This window comes from Chrysemys picta, chromosome 8 (assembly GCF_011386835.1).
Source record: "Chrysemys picta bellii isolate R12L10 chromosome 8, ASM1138683v2, whole genome shotgun sequence".
NCBI classification, from domain to species: Eukaryota; Metazoa; Chordata; order Testudines; family Emydidae; genus Chrysemys; species Chrysemys picta.
This window is the reverse complement of record NC_088798.1, coordinates 1,346,557-1,361,107: the sequence shown is the minus strand read 5'-3', so window position 1 is coordinate 1,361,107 and position 14,551 is coordinate 1,346,557. Positions and strand designations below refer to the sequence as shown.

General features: G+C 50.0%; 1 protein-coding gene across 3 annotated transcripts in view; it reads right to left on the bottom strand.

The window, feature by feature from the left end:
- Positions 1 to 14,551, bottom strand: part of ST3GAL3 (ST3 beta-galactoside alpha-2,3-sialyltransferase 3) — a 367,793-nt gene that overhangs the window by 330,885 nt on the left and 22,357 nt on the right. The gene's annotated exons all lie outside the window — the stretch shown is intronic.

The window sequence follows — 14,551 nt, the reverse complement described above, 5'->3', positions numbered from 1 at the left end:
GGGTTAGACTAGATGTTCATGATGGTCTCTTCTGACCTTAAAGTCTAGGAGTCTATAAAATTAAACCACAAGGTCTCCAGGCAGAGCAGATGACCTGGTTTTGACAAAGGGCCAGAGAAGCAAGAATCTAGATAATTAAGACAATAATGACAAGGTTCTGGCTTGTTAGTCAGCCTCTGGTTTGTCCCCCTGAAAACACTACTCCACAGTATCAGGTGAAAGCACCCAAACTGAAAATCTGAGGAGGCAAGCACTGTGCACCCATGGAAAACAGGTACTGCCACCCCTCTGCAGGCAGCTGTCTAATCACCGTGAGATGAATTAGGGCAATGGATTAGTAGAGTAATTTAAGCTCAAATACCAGGGCTTTAGTATGCACATGTCCCTGCATAGCTTACACATTCTCAAGCAGATGTCAAGCTGGATGTTGCTAGAAGATGGACAGCTGGGGAATAATTAAATCTGATTAAATCTCAACAGATTGCCCTTCCTCTTTTCCAGAATTCTGTTTTCAGTTCAAAGTGACCAAGTGAAAGGGCAGGGATTGTCAGTCAGTCCTAGCCTATGAAAATCTTCCTGCCATTCCTATGGAGGAGGCTGTAAACTCCTTGGGTAGGAATTGTGTCTGCCCTTGTGCCTGTCCAGTACCTACCCTGGCAAAGCAACCCCCTGAGAACTGACTGAGGACTCTTGGCAGTACCACAATATGGTATGTACAGTCATGAACTCAGAAGATGCAGTAGGCTGCCTGTAAGAGCAGCATATCAGCAGGACAGGAGCAGGTTTCCATTGCGAGGAGAATGTAAAAGCCAGTAACATTTGTGTCTCTCTTCTCTGCAGTAAATTGTCCCAGAATGAAAACTGCCTGTTCATGCTAGTTGCCAAACATATAAATCACTCTGCTGGATTCCCTCTGTTTTAGGGCGATCAAGTGCACCTGGGCCATTCTGCATCACACAAGCTCTCTTGCCAATACTTTCACTGAAGCCCCACACCTAACGTAGGTGTGAATGAATCAGATCGCTATCGCGGAATTTGATATAGCTCCCCAAGCACAGGCAATGCAAATCCCCCTGATTGGATACAAATTGTGATTAATTGCTACTGACTGCATTAACAATTCTTAGATAGTCTGGGCTAACACATGCTGGGATTATTGTGTATGTCTACACGACCCAGCCCGGGGAGAGAGACTCATACGAGCTTTGTCTGCACTACTGTGCTAAAAATACCAGTGCAGGCACTGAGGCATGGGCAGTCACCCAAGTCCAAGCTGCTCAACCCCCTGAGTCTGAGCTCAAGTGGCTACACAGAGATGCCACTCATGTCACAATGTCCACGCTGCTATTTTTAGTTTGCTAGCTTGAGTGAAGCTAGCACGGCTGTTCACCTGGGGTGGCCCGCTCGCAGCTGTTGTGTAGACATACCCTGTCCTTCCCCCTCCCCCTCTCATTGGTGTCTCAGTCACACTGGCACAATGGGACCCTGCTCTGGTGGAGGCCACTAGACACTATTACAATAGAAATACAGTAATACAAATGGGTTCCATATGAATGACAAGTTCTAATGATCAAAACTTGGGTGAGAAATTCTGCCACCCGCAGTTGCTACAGGGAAGTAAGTCCCTGTTACTATTACCCTGCCTGGTAAATACCTTGAACTTGAACCAACTGGCCACAGAATGGCAGTGTCTTGCCAGGCCGTGCTTCCCAGAATCCTTCATAGATTCAGAAATTTTAGAGCCAGAAGGGAACATTAGATTGTCTACTCTGACCTCCTGAGCCCCCACAGTAGATTTGCCCACTCCAAATTGATTTCTGACTGACCGGTAGCTGTCTGGCGTTGCAAGCTTCCACAGGGCTATCGCCACTTGCTTGTGAACTGTAAGGGCTGCTCTCATCTTGGTATTCTGGCGCTTCAGGGCAGGGGAAAGCAAGTCACAAAGTTCCATGAAAGTGCCCTTACGCATGCGAAAGTTTTGCAGCCACGGGGAATCATCCCACACCTGCAACACGATGTGGTCCCACCAGTCTGTGCTTGTTTCCCAGGCCCAGAATCAACGTTCCATGGCATGAACCTGCCCCAATAACACCATGATTTGCACATTGCTGGGGCCTGTACTTTGTGAGAGATCTATGTCCATGTCAATTTCCTCATCACTCTCGTTGCTGGGCTGCAATCGCCTCCTCGCCTGGTTTTGCTTTGGCATGTTCTGGCTCTGCATATACTCCAGGACAAGGCGCGTGGCGTTCATAGTGTTCATAATTGCCGCGGTGATCTGAGTGGGCTCCATGATCCCAGTGCTATGGCGTCTGGGCTGAAAAAAGGCGCAAAACTATTGTCTGACGGAGGGAGGGACGGAGGGGCGAGTGACGACATGGCTTACAGGGAATTCAAATCAACAAAGATGGCTGTGCATCAGGGAGAAACACAAACCACTATCACACAGAATGCCCCCCCCCAAAGATTGAACTCAAAACCCTGGGTTTAGCAGGCCGTTGATTTCACGGAGGGAGGGGGAAGCAAATGAATACAGAACAAATCTGGTCCATCTATTTTTTACATCTTAAGCTGGCAGCAGACGGTGCAGCATGACTGATAGCCATCGGCATCTTCTGGGTGCTTGGCAGAAAATGGTGTATTATGACTGCTAGCCATAATCCTCAAGACAGTTCAATAGGACTGCCGGCAGGACTGAGTCACCAGGAGACAAAACATGTCCGCCCAGGTGCCTCTGACCGAACTCACTGAGGAGTAGGACGACAACGGATACCAGTCATATTGCACCATCTACTGCCAAAAGGCCATTAGCTGCTGCTGTGTAGCAATGCCGTACCACGTCTGCCGGCACCCAGAGGACATATGGTGATGCTGAGCTGAGCTGAGCGGGCTCCATGCTTGCCGTGGTATGTTGTCTGCACAGGTAACCCAGGTAAAAAGGTGCGAATCTATTGTCTGCCGTTGCTCTGATGGAGGGGGAGGGGCCTGACGACATGTACCCAGAACCCCCCGCGACACTGTTTTGCATCATTCAGGCATTGGGATCTCAACCCAGAATTCCAATGGGCAGCGGAGACTGCGGGAACTGTGGGATAGCTACCCACAGTGCAACGCTCCGGAAATCGACACTAGCCTCGGTACTGTGGACGCGGTCTGCCGACTTAATGCACTTAGAGCATTTTATGTGGGGACACACGCAATCGACTGTATAAAACCGATTTCTATAAAACCGGCTTCTATAAATTCGACCTAATTTTGTAGTGTAGACATACCCTCAGAGAACTGCCAATCATGGTACGGCAAGCCAGTGACAGAGACACTTTCGGCTACACTTCTCTAGTTACAAACTATAGAAATGATCCCTGAATACTACTCAGTGTTTTGCAAACTATTGTCCTGGTGACCCCTTTCACATAGGAAGCCTCTGAGTGTGACCCCCCCTTATAAATTAAAAACACTTGTTTATATATTTAACACCATTATAAATGCTGGAGGCAAAGCGGGGTAGGGGTGGAGGTTGACAGCGCGCGACCCCCCATGTAATAACCTCGTGACCCCCTGAGGGATCCTGACCCCCAGTTTGAGAACCCCTGCTGTAAGTGAAACTTTGCACACTGCAAGCTCAGCGCTTGCTGAATCCAGGTCATTGAGCTGGACGGCTCAGGGGACGGTAATGGGATATGGAGCTCTTTCCTTCTAAGTGGAAATACCAATCAGATCTAAATCAGCGGTAACAACTTCTGGTCACTATCCGACAGCTGATCAACAACCTGTGTCAAATGAGCGGATGATCTTAGTGCAGTTCCCAGTAGGCGTGAGTAGGGTAATTCTCTGCCCTGCGCTTTAATCTTTGGTGTCTGACACTATCACCAGCGTGTGCACACTATCACCTAGAAACTGATCTGGAGTGTGAGGCCCTTTGCCAGGACATCACGAGGAAGACAGCCCTTCTATTTCCTACGCTGTATCTGCTCTGCAGAGCACTTTGGTTACGCCAGTGTGGTCTCCCTCTGCAGACATTGTGGGCTCTCCCATCTCCTAGACACACAGCTGGTATCTCAGAAGAGAAGTGAGACTTTCAAAATCTACTAAATGACACAAGCAAGAACGAGACAGGAAAACTCTTTGGCCAGTAGCGCTAGGGCATGACGTTCCAGGAAAATTCAGCCCACCAGGATGGGTGTGGACATGAGACAACTAGAGCAGTGGCTCTCAACCTTCCCAGACGACTGGACCCCTTTCAGGAGTCTGATGTGTCTTGCGTGCCCCAAGTTGCACCTCACTTAAAAGCTACTTGCTTAGAAAAATCAGACATAAAAATACAAGTGTCACAGCACACTAGTACTGAAAAATTGCGTACTTTCTCATTTTTACCATATCATTATAAAATAAATGAACTGGAATAGAACTATGGTCCTTACATTTCAGTGTGTAGTACATAGAGCCGTATAAACAAGTCATTGTCTGTATGAAATTTTAGTTTGTACCGACTTAGTTAGTTAGTGCTTTTTATGGAGCCTGTTGTAAAACTAGGCATATATCTAGATGAGCTGATGTACCCCCTGGAAGACCTCTGTGTACCCCCAGGGGTACACGTACCCCCGGTTGAGAACCCCTGAACTAGAGGACATGCTGGCAGAGAGACTGCAATAGCTGTTCCTTTTCATACCTCTTTCTGATGATCACTTTCACATGTTGCTGCTGATTTCTTGAATTCAGGCGTGTTTCAGAGGACAGCATCTCAGCTGGGGCCCACTCCAGAGGCTGCAGCAAAAGGAACAAGGGCTCGCTCTGCAGGGTTCATGAGCTGGACCTGGCCAGTGGAACCAAGGTTGGCCACACCCCAGTGAGGTTACGGTAAGACCCAGGGAGCAGACGTCCCCACTCCGGAAAGCACTCGGCCCAGTTCTAGAGCCAGTCAAAGCAGGGCAGGACACCACAATTAGACCTGCTGCTATTCACCATGGACTTGGACCCTTCAAAGGAACACAGGCAGTGAGGCCAGAGAAGGCCCACTGAGACAAAAGTGATATCAAATAACTCCTCGTAACAGCTTATCTAACCCTTTTTTCTTTGTCTGTGTTGATGAATCCTACATCTTCTTTAGGAGTCTCTTGCATGGCTTAGTTGCTGTGGTTGTACCCTAAGACGACAGCATGGGGGGGGGGGGGAAGAGAAATAAACACCAGAGGTTTTTCTGTGTGTTGAAGTCCATCTCTTAATGACTTCAGATCAAGTTCCCTTTGGTTATTTGGCATGCAAGAGGTTTCTTTCTAACAGCCTAGCCAGCAAATGAAACATGGGGGCTGGAAGCGAAACTGGGTTTTCCTTAGGCATTACCACTTGTAATCAGGAGTCTGCAGCTGGAGCGCAGTTAGTGACACTGATGATGTGTAAGCCCAAAAAGAATCCAGCTCCTTCTCCCGTAGCTCAGGTGTCTCTGCAGGGCTCACAGCCGTAGAATCGGATTGTGGTCTCGAAACGAACAGCTCCGAGCCTGACTCAGTTACACACAAACGGGCGGGAAAGGTGGCTTTTTACACACAAGAGAAAGCGTTGAGAAAAGGGATACAAGGAAAGCCCTACGTTCAGGCCATTTGGCACATACCACATTAGTTCTGATGGGGGGGGGCGTTGCAATATTGAGCGGAAGTGGGGTGAGGGAGAAAGGGCCATTGAAGGCAAGGGAGGGAGAGAAGGATTGGGAGGAAGGTGGGGCGGGGCAGTGAGGCTGGCAGGGGAGGGAGGAGGCAAAAGCCCATCTACAGACGGTAAAGACTGGTCCAAAATGTATCTGCATCCCCAGAAAAGGTAACGCAAAAGTAACTGCCTACCAAATATGACAGATGTGAACCCAAGGGAGTGGGGGATGGGGGGGATAATTTAAAGTGGCACAAAGGGGTGTAACCTGGAGGGGTGGGGTGAAATATCTGAATAAATGTCCTGACACGGATATGAATCAGGCTGTGAATCTTCTCCCCAGGAGGGGGGGGGGGGGGGGGACATCACCTGCGGGCATTTCAATCCAGACTGGCCAGAGCCCTAGAAAATACCGGAGGGAACAGCTGTGGAGGGACGGGCTGGGTGATCGAACAGGTGCTTCTCACCTTTGGCTGCTAGGAGTCTCGAACGTGGCCATGGTTGAGCGGACACCTGTGTGTTATAGCAGTTCCTGTAGGGCCTACTCGAGTTACACGTGCCACGCAGTCCCCGCCGTAGCCCCCTGGAGATCAGTAACTTTCACCAGGAGGGCGATGGCATTTCCCACGCTGGGTTGTCTCTGGGAAGTGGCTTCTTTTGAAAATTCAAACAAAACCTGGAGAGCTGGTTTTGCGTTTAAAGGGAGTGTAAAAACAAACGGTTCCCATGGTAGAGAAACAGTAACCACTTCATTTAAAATGGGCCAAAAGCAAACACAGATGAAGTTGGATGCTTGCATTGGCCGTGTTCCTGGCGGAAGAGAATGCCAGGCCTGAGGGCATGTGCACAGGGAAGGCGGTCCTGGCCTGGCCATGGGAAAGTGCCCACTCCTCTACTTTTAAATAGAGTGTTTTGGATTCAAACCAAATTCTGAGCTCTGACATCTACATGCTGAGGACATCCCGGGAAGAGGGCAGTAAGTTTGTGGCTCCGACTATAATTATGGTCTGGAGGCAGCCCCCTGCCGTGATTAAACTGAGCTTCTGACACACTCTCCTTGCCAAGCACAATCTTAACAGCTGGTCAAAGCCACACTGCTGCCTCGTAACCTGCTCACTGCTTGCCAGCCCAGCTCAGCTCGGTCGGTCGCACAGAACTGACAGTCAATTGCTCCTGGGGAGCAAGGATGGTCCGATTCTGTAGGACTTCAGATCCTTAGCTGGGGAGATAACGTCCAGGTCGCTCTTCACCTTGACCCCATCCCCTGTCCAGCCTCCCTCTTCTCCCGGATATCCCACCGCCTCAAACATCTCGTCCCCTCAGACCCAAGCTGGCAAACCAGAGGTCATTTGTCACTCCCCTTCCCCCCCCCCCCCCCACACTTCTGGAACCGACCGTGCCGGCCAATAGCACCAGCCCGCGGGGCCCCCGGCTGTCGCCCCAATTCACCGTACCCTAGGGATGGCTCTGGCTATACCTACATAAAAGTGCATTTGCCAGTTGTAAGCCAGTGGGCTAACTCACCGGGCCTTGCACTCTCCAGCCACAGGATTCCAGTCCCTTTGCTTCAGGGATTCGGGTTTATTTCTTCAAAAGAAACACAAGTTCGACACATCAGTCATTGCCCTTCCCCCAGCCCAGGCTTTTCTGGTCTCTGCAGGCCGGCACTCTGCAGGCCATCTGCCTGGGAGTCAAGGCTAAACCCCAGCCCCCTTCTCCTTCCTATGCTGCTTCCTGCAGGCCACACACCTGGCAGTCACAGGGACTCCTTCAAGATCCTTCCTACACCCTACAGCGATCCCACTCGCCTGTGCTGCTTGCCGATTTTTATGAGCACGAGGGGAGTTCAAGCTATCACCCCATCCCTGTCTCACCACATCAGCTGATCAGTCACAGGTGGGGAGTCCAAACAATTCCCGTAAAGAGCCGTTGCACAGGTGTCACCGGTGTAGCTTATTTTACACCCAAACTGCCATAAGTTGTTCCCACAGAACCCCTTTTATCGCTGGTAGAAGCTGTTCTCTGCACAGAGGGGTTGCCGGGATCGCTAGACTTGCAAACCTCTTCCGCTGTCGACCTGGCGTGTCCCTCTGGAATACCCTGGGGGTGGGGCTCTCACGGCAACACAAGACGGGATTGCTGGGTTGTTGGAGGAGAGACCCGGACCCAGGGGATGTATGTGGAATGGTGGCCACTACAACTCATGAGTGGTGCGCCCCTCCCTCACCAGGGGAGGGTGCCACTGCTGTTCCATCACCCACCATGTCAGGTTCGTGTGCCGCTCACACTGCGCTGGTCACTACCAGCCGAGTGCCCGGCAGGAGCTAGCTCCGAAGACACACTGCACAGTACAGGAATGTGCCTCCCCTGCTAATTCCCCTCTGACATCTGCCTTCTGGGCCTCATCAGGTCAAATTCTCCATGGTCCACAGCATACCATCACGTGGGGGAGGGAGGCCAACGAGCTGCAGCTGGCACAGTAGGGCACTTAGAGGGGAAGGTTTCTTGCTCTCAGCACTCAGCAGTGCAATGAGGACACGCACGTTACCTTTCCCGGGGGAGGGAGTGGAAGCTGGGTTCAGATCAGACCCATTAGCACCGAGGAAGTGGTGTCTGCTCAGAGACGGTCACTGTCCCGGCACAGTGGGGAGATCAGTGGCCCTGCAGCCACTCAAACAATCCGCACTCGCTCATTACACATTTGACAGCCCAGCAGCCACACGGTTTGGTGAGCGCTCAGGTATCAACAGGCCTGAGCTGCAGCCTGGGAAAGAGGGAACCCCAAACTCCCCAAACTCCCCCAGCTCACCCCAGCTCTGCACACGGCCAGAAGCCAGAGACACGCTCCACTCAAGGGCAGTTGCACAGCTAGTCAGGCAAGTCTTGCTAACTCAGGCAATAACAGAGCCCATGGGGGAGGGATAGCTCAGTGGTTTGAGCATTGGCCTGCTAAACCAAGGGTTGTGAGTTCAATCCTTGAGGGGGCCATTTAGGGATCTGGGGCAAAATGAGTACTTGATCCTGCTAGTGAAGGCAGGGGGCTGGACTCAATGACCTTTCAAGGTCCCTTCCAGTTCTATGAGATATATTATATTGTATTATATTATATTATGTCCATGCCACACATCCATGGGATAGGATCTTGCCCAGGGTTACAGGATCACCTGGTGTAACACAAGTGAAGGGGACAGAGTTAAGTCTGCTGGGAAGGCAAAGGTCAAAACAACAACAAAAGATACAGAATCAAAACATTACAGTCATCTCCACCAACAGCCTTACGCTGCCGACCACAGACACTGTGCTGGGAAAGAACTGAAACCTTCAGCCACCTGAAATACGCCTTCCTCATAAAAGCCACTTCTCTCTTGTAGTCCACTGTGCACAGATGCAAATTCCAGATCCAAGGTGAGAATTAACATAAGGATTCATGGATGTTAAGACCAAAACTAATTTTAAGTACATCAGAGGTAGGAAGCCTACCAAACCACCAGAGGGGCCACTGGACAATCGAGGTGCTAGAGGAGCACCCAAGGAAGACAAGGCTATTGTGGAGAAGCTAAATGAATTCTCTGCATCAATCTTCACTGCAGAGGATGTGAGGGAGATGCCCAAACCTGAGCCATTCTTTTTAGGGGACAAATCTGAGGGACCGTCCCAGATTGAGGTGTCAATAGAGGAAAATTTGGAACACAATGAGACATTAAACAGTAACAAGTTACCAGGGCCAGATGGTATCACCCAAGAGTTCTGAAGGAACTCAGATATGAAATTGCAGAACTACTAGCCGTCTCATATAACCGATTGCTTCAATTGGCCTGTGTACCAGATAATTGGAGGATAGCTAATGTGACGCTGATCTTTAAAAAGCCACCAGAGGCGATCCTGGCAATTACAGGCCCATAAGCCTAACTTCAGGATCAGACAAATTGGCTAAAACTACAGTAAAGAACAGAATTATCAGACACACAGATGAACAGGATATGTTGGGGAAGAGTCAACGTGGCTTTTGTAAAGGGAAACCATGCCTCACCAATCATTTAGAATACTTTGAGGGGGTCAGCAAACATGGACAAGGGGGATCCAGTGGATATAGGGTACTTGGACTTTCACAAAGCCTTGGACAAGGTCCCTCACCAAAGGCTCTTATGCTAAGTGAGCAGTTGAGGGATATGGTCCTCTCATGGATCAGTAACTGCTTAAAAGACAGGTAACAAAGGGCAGGAAGAAATGGTCAGTTTTCAAATTGGAGAGAGGTAAATAGGTGGGTCCCCCAAGCATCTGCTCGGGGACCTGTGCTGTTCAACATATTCATAAATGATCTGGAAAAGGGGGCAAACAATGAGGAGGCAAAGTTTGCAGCCAGTACAAAAGCTCAAAGCAGACTGTGGAGAGTTACCAAGGGATCTCACAAATCAGGGCAACAAGATGGCAGAAAAATTCAAAGTTGGTAAGGGCAAAATAATGCGCAAGGGAAAACATAATCCCAACTAGACATACAAAATCAAGGTAAATAAATTAGCTGTTACCACTCTAGAAAGATCTTGGAGTCATTGTGGATAGTTCTCTGAAAACGTCCACTCAGTGTGCAGCAGCAGTCAAAATGTTAGGAACCGTTAGGAAATGGATAGATAATGAGACAGAAAATAGCATATTGCCTCTATATAAATCCATGGTATGCCCACATCTTGAATACTGCATGCAGTTCTGGTTGCCCTATGTCAGAAAAGACACATGAGTGTGACCCTTCTGCCAGTCAGAGTTGGCAGCAACAAGGGCCAGGTGCAGTATCTAGAGGTTTCTTTTCAACAATACAATGCAAAACCGGCTCAAACCCCCACCCAATGACCTGGGACAATTACACACCACCCCTGGGCACCTCTGAGAAGCAATACTTCCCCCTCTCACAAGCACAGAGTCTGAGCGTAGCAAAACCCCACCTTTAATAAAAGGAGGGAAATAATGCAGCGTTAATTTGGGGAAACACCGCAAACAAGGTTGATAAACAAACTATGAGTAAAAAACCCACCACCAAGTAAGTTGGGCAGTGTCCGTTTCCCCTCAGGTTCTTAAGTCCAGCAACCCAAAAGTCTCTTTAATGTGCCCGTCCCTTCTCTGCACCCCATTCACAGTTGCTGTCCTTGGTCAGTGCAGCCCCAGAGTTCAGAGGCTCATCTGCAGAGTTCATACTTTCCATCCTGGGTGGAGGGGAGGGGTAAGGAGACACCCTACTCGCTTCACTGCTCGGGCACTCACTCACCAGCCTCTCCGCCAGCCGCCCTGCGGGCCGCTCGCCACGCCAAGAGTATTACTCCTGCCTCAATAACAAGGAGATTGGGGATCCCATACCAGCCAGAAGTGACCATTTGGGCAAGCAGTCCCATCATGCTAAGCACCTAGGCAGGGTGGGTGTGCCCATGCAAACGAGATCAACTCCTGAAGTCCTTTTCCACAGCTCATCACTAGACGTCAAGGGAGAGAGCTCACTCAGACCCTGCTTACATTAGAATTCGAAAAAGTACAGAGAAGGGCAATAAAAAAAGGATCAGGGGTATGGAACAGCTTCCATATGAGGAGAGATTTAAAAGACTGGGACTGTTCAGTTTAGAAAAGAGACAACTAAGTGGGGATATGATAGAGGTCTATAAAATAATGACTGGTGTGGAGAAAGTGAATAAGGAAGTGTTATTTACTTCTTCTCATAACACGAGAACCAGGCAGCAAGTTTAAAACAAACAAACAAAAGGAAGTATTTCTTCACAGAATGCAGAGTCAACCTGTGGAACTCCTTGCCAGGGGATGTTGTGAAGGCCAAATGTATAATTGGGTTCAAAAAAGAATTAGATAAGTTCATGGATGATAGGTCCATCAATGGCTATTAGCCAACATGACCAGGAATGCAATCCCATGCTGTGGGTGTCCCTAAACCTCTGACTGGACGACAGGGGATGGATCACTCAATAATTGCTGTTCTGTTCATTCCCTCTGAAGCATCTGGCACTGGCGACTGTCGGAGACAAGATACTGAGATTTATGGACCATTGGTCTGACCCCATGTGGCCATTCTAATGTTTTCAAGGAACCACTATTTTCATCTAGTCTGGCCTCTTGCAAAGCACAGGCCATCGAATCTGATCCAGTGATTCCTTCACTGATCTCAGAAATCTGTAGTGGAGCAACAGCATACGTTTTAGAAACAGCCTTGATTTAAAGACAAAGTGACAGAGAATCCACCCCGTCCATCGGTAAGTCATTCCAACGATGACTTGCTCTCACTGCTAAACATTTGGGCTTTATTTCCAGTTTGAATCTGGCTATCTTCAATTTCCAGCCATTGGATCTCACTTGGCCTTGTCTGCTAGATTAAGGAGCTCTCTTTCCCCATGTCGGTACTTATGGATGTAGAAGAAAGAAAGCCTGAGACTTGAGGCCGAGTATAAGGGCCTGGTGTAAGACCTAAGGGCCAAACTAAAGTCAGGTCCTGCCCCATAACAAAGCAGATGCCTGCTTGCAGGGTCACTGTCCAATACATGAACTTGGCAAGCATAGGGCTGGCCTTGCAGACAAGCACTCCTAGGCACTAAGTATTTACATGAAAACATTCCAGAAGGGTGGCACCAGAACACCCCAAATCAAGGTTATGGTGTAAACACACTCCCCGAAGATGATACAAGGACACGGTGACCCCCTTAGAGATAAGGTCAGGATGCCAGCATGCTGGATAGAGATGTTTTGATCGAACCAACACGTACAAGGCCAAGGGTGGTAACTAAGCACACCAGTGGGGCAATGCGTAACTTGTTTGTGTTGGGGTATAAAGAGGGATGTCCGAGGGGGTGTCTTTGTCCGGCCGAGGGAGGAATGGAAAGTCCCAGCATTCACGGAGCTGCGTCCATTGTCACATATGCTAGTGTAACTGTAGACATTGAGCCGGGGAACTAGGAGCGTGCTGCATGGGCAACAAACCCAGTCGAATGCCTTCCCTACAGAAACCGAGTCTGTGGTCTTTGGGGCAGCTGGATCGGAGCCTGCTGTGCAGTGCAGAGAGAACACACACACAGCCAGCAACTGACTACAACAGACTTTGGTCAAGCCACCATTGAACCTTCTCTTGAATGTACTAAATAGATTCAGCTCCTTTCGTCTCTCACTGCAAAGCAGGTTTTCCAGACGTTAAATCGTCCTTCTGGCTCTTCTTTGAATCCCTTCCAATTTTTCAATATTGTCAGGCACAACAGGACTGTCTAACACAAGGGTAAAACTTGTCTGTGTGGCAGCGTTTTCTTGGGGGCCTGTCCCAGATCATGGAATGAACTCCCCCAGACCCAAAGAAGCCCCTCAAAACTTCCCACCTACTACTCCCTGTGCCAGGCACTTCTCCAACCAGCCTTCACAGATATAAACACAGAGCAGCACGTACGTCTAATCGATAAAAACCAAAGCCACATCCCACGTTACACACAGAATTCTGCCCATGAGGAGAGAAGGGACATGTCACATCTGGCACATGCAAATCATGTCTCAGAGCATTTCTGGACAGTGCTCAAATACTGCAGTGAACAGGGCTGGGTATAAGCCGCTATAGAATATCCTCTCCCCCTCCCCAGAAATACACCTGATCCCCGAAGGGCAGCAATATAGTCCCTGCTGCGAACAAAAATCCACTCTACTTAGCTCATTTCTGAGCTCCAAGGCACCCTGAGAAACTTCAAGTCCTACCTCTGCTCCCCTGTCCTCAGCACCACACAGGCTCCTCTGTTGCCAGGACTAGGCATGTAGCAGGGGGTCAGGATTTCCTCCCTCTCTGTCTGGTATTTTTAGTCTCTCTCTCACCTGGATAGCTAAGCTCTGTGTCCAGCATTGCATCCTTGCCCACTGCACCCCCAGGTGGACATCCCCATCCTGGAATAGAACACAGTATCTGGGCCGCATACTCTCTGCCAAGGAAAGAAAATGGACATGGCTGCTTCTACTAATAGCATGGCTCCCTCTGAGCTATCTGCACACTGCCAACGGGCATGTGGCACATTGACCCGTGTTAGGAGATGGAAAGCATCGCCGATGGAGCCATGTCTGGGCCTTTAACCTCCTTTGAACAGATCCAGTAACCATCTCATCTGGCCTGATTTCTCGCACTGCCTCTGCACCCAGGGCCGGCTCCAGGCACCAGCCCACCAAGCTTGTGCTTGGGGCAGCACCTCGAGGGGAGCGGTGCGGCGGCTCTGGCTGCCGGGGAGAGCGGAGCCGTGGCGGGTTTGCCGCTCTCCCCCCGGCGCTCCGGCCGGTCAGGGAGAGAGGCCCACGGCCAGGCTCGGCGCCCTCCCCTGCCGAGCTCCAGGGGGCGGGGGGGGGGGGGGGGGGCGGCAGGAGGCTTTTTTGCCTGGAGCGGCAAAAAAGCCAGAGCCGGCCCTGTCTGCACCCTTTCCGTCTCCCTCTGGTTTATTACAGAATGAACTGTCATTTGTAAAATGGGGATTGTTCCAAACTGCACACGGGCCCGCCTGAGCAAACTGTTTCCCTGGAGGCCTTCAGTACTAACGTCTCCCCGTCAGGCCCACATGCCCTGAGGAGAGGCCTTGGTTATTGTGAGCACAATCGAGGAGAGCTGGCAATGACTGCCGACAGCTGCCCAGACTTCCCTTCCTGAAGTCCATGTTGCTCCAACTTCAGAGGCAGCCAGGAGGGAAGTGCTTGGAGTTTACCCAAGACCCAGAGGGGGATTTAATATTTGCATGGGTCTGAGGCCTGGAAGCCTTCCCAGGACAAACAGCCCCCTTAGGAATGTCCGAAAACTCCTCACTTCGACTATGTGCCCTCGGCTACTGGTAGCGTGCCATTAGCCATGTGTAAGTCACATGGATTGTTTCTGCTCACTGCACGACTCTTTAAAAAGGAGAATCCCAAACAGTTTCAC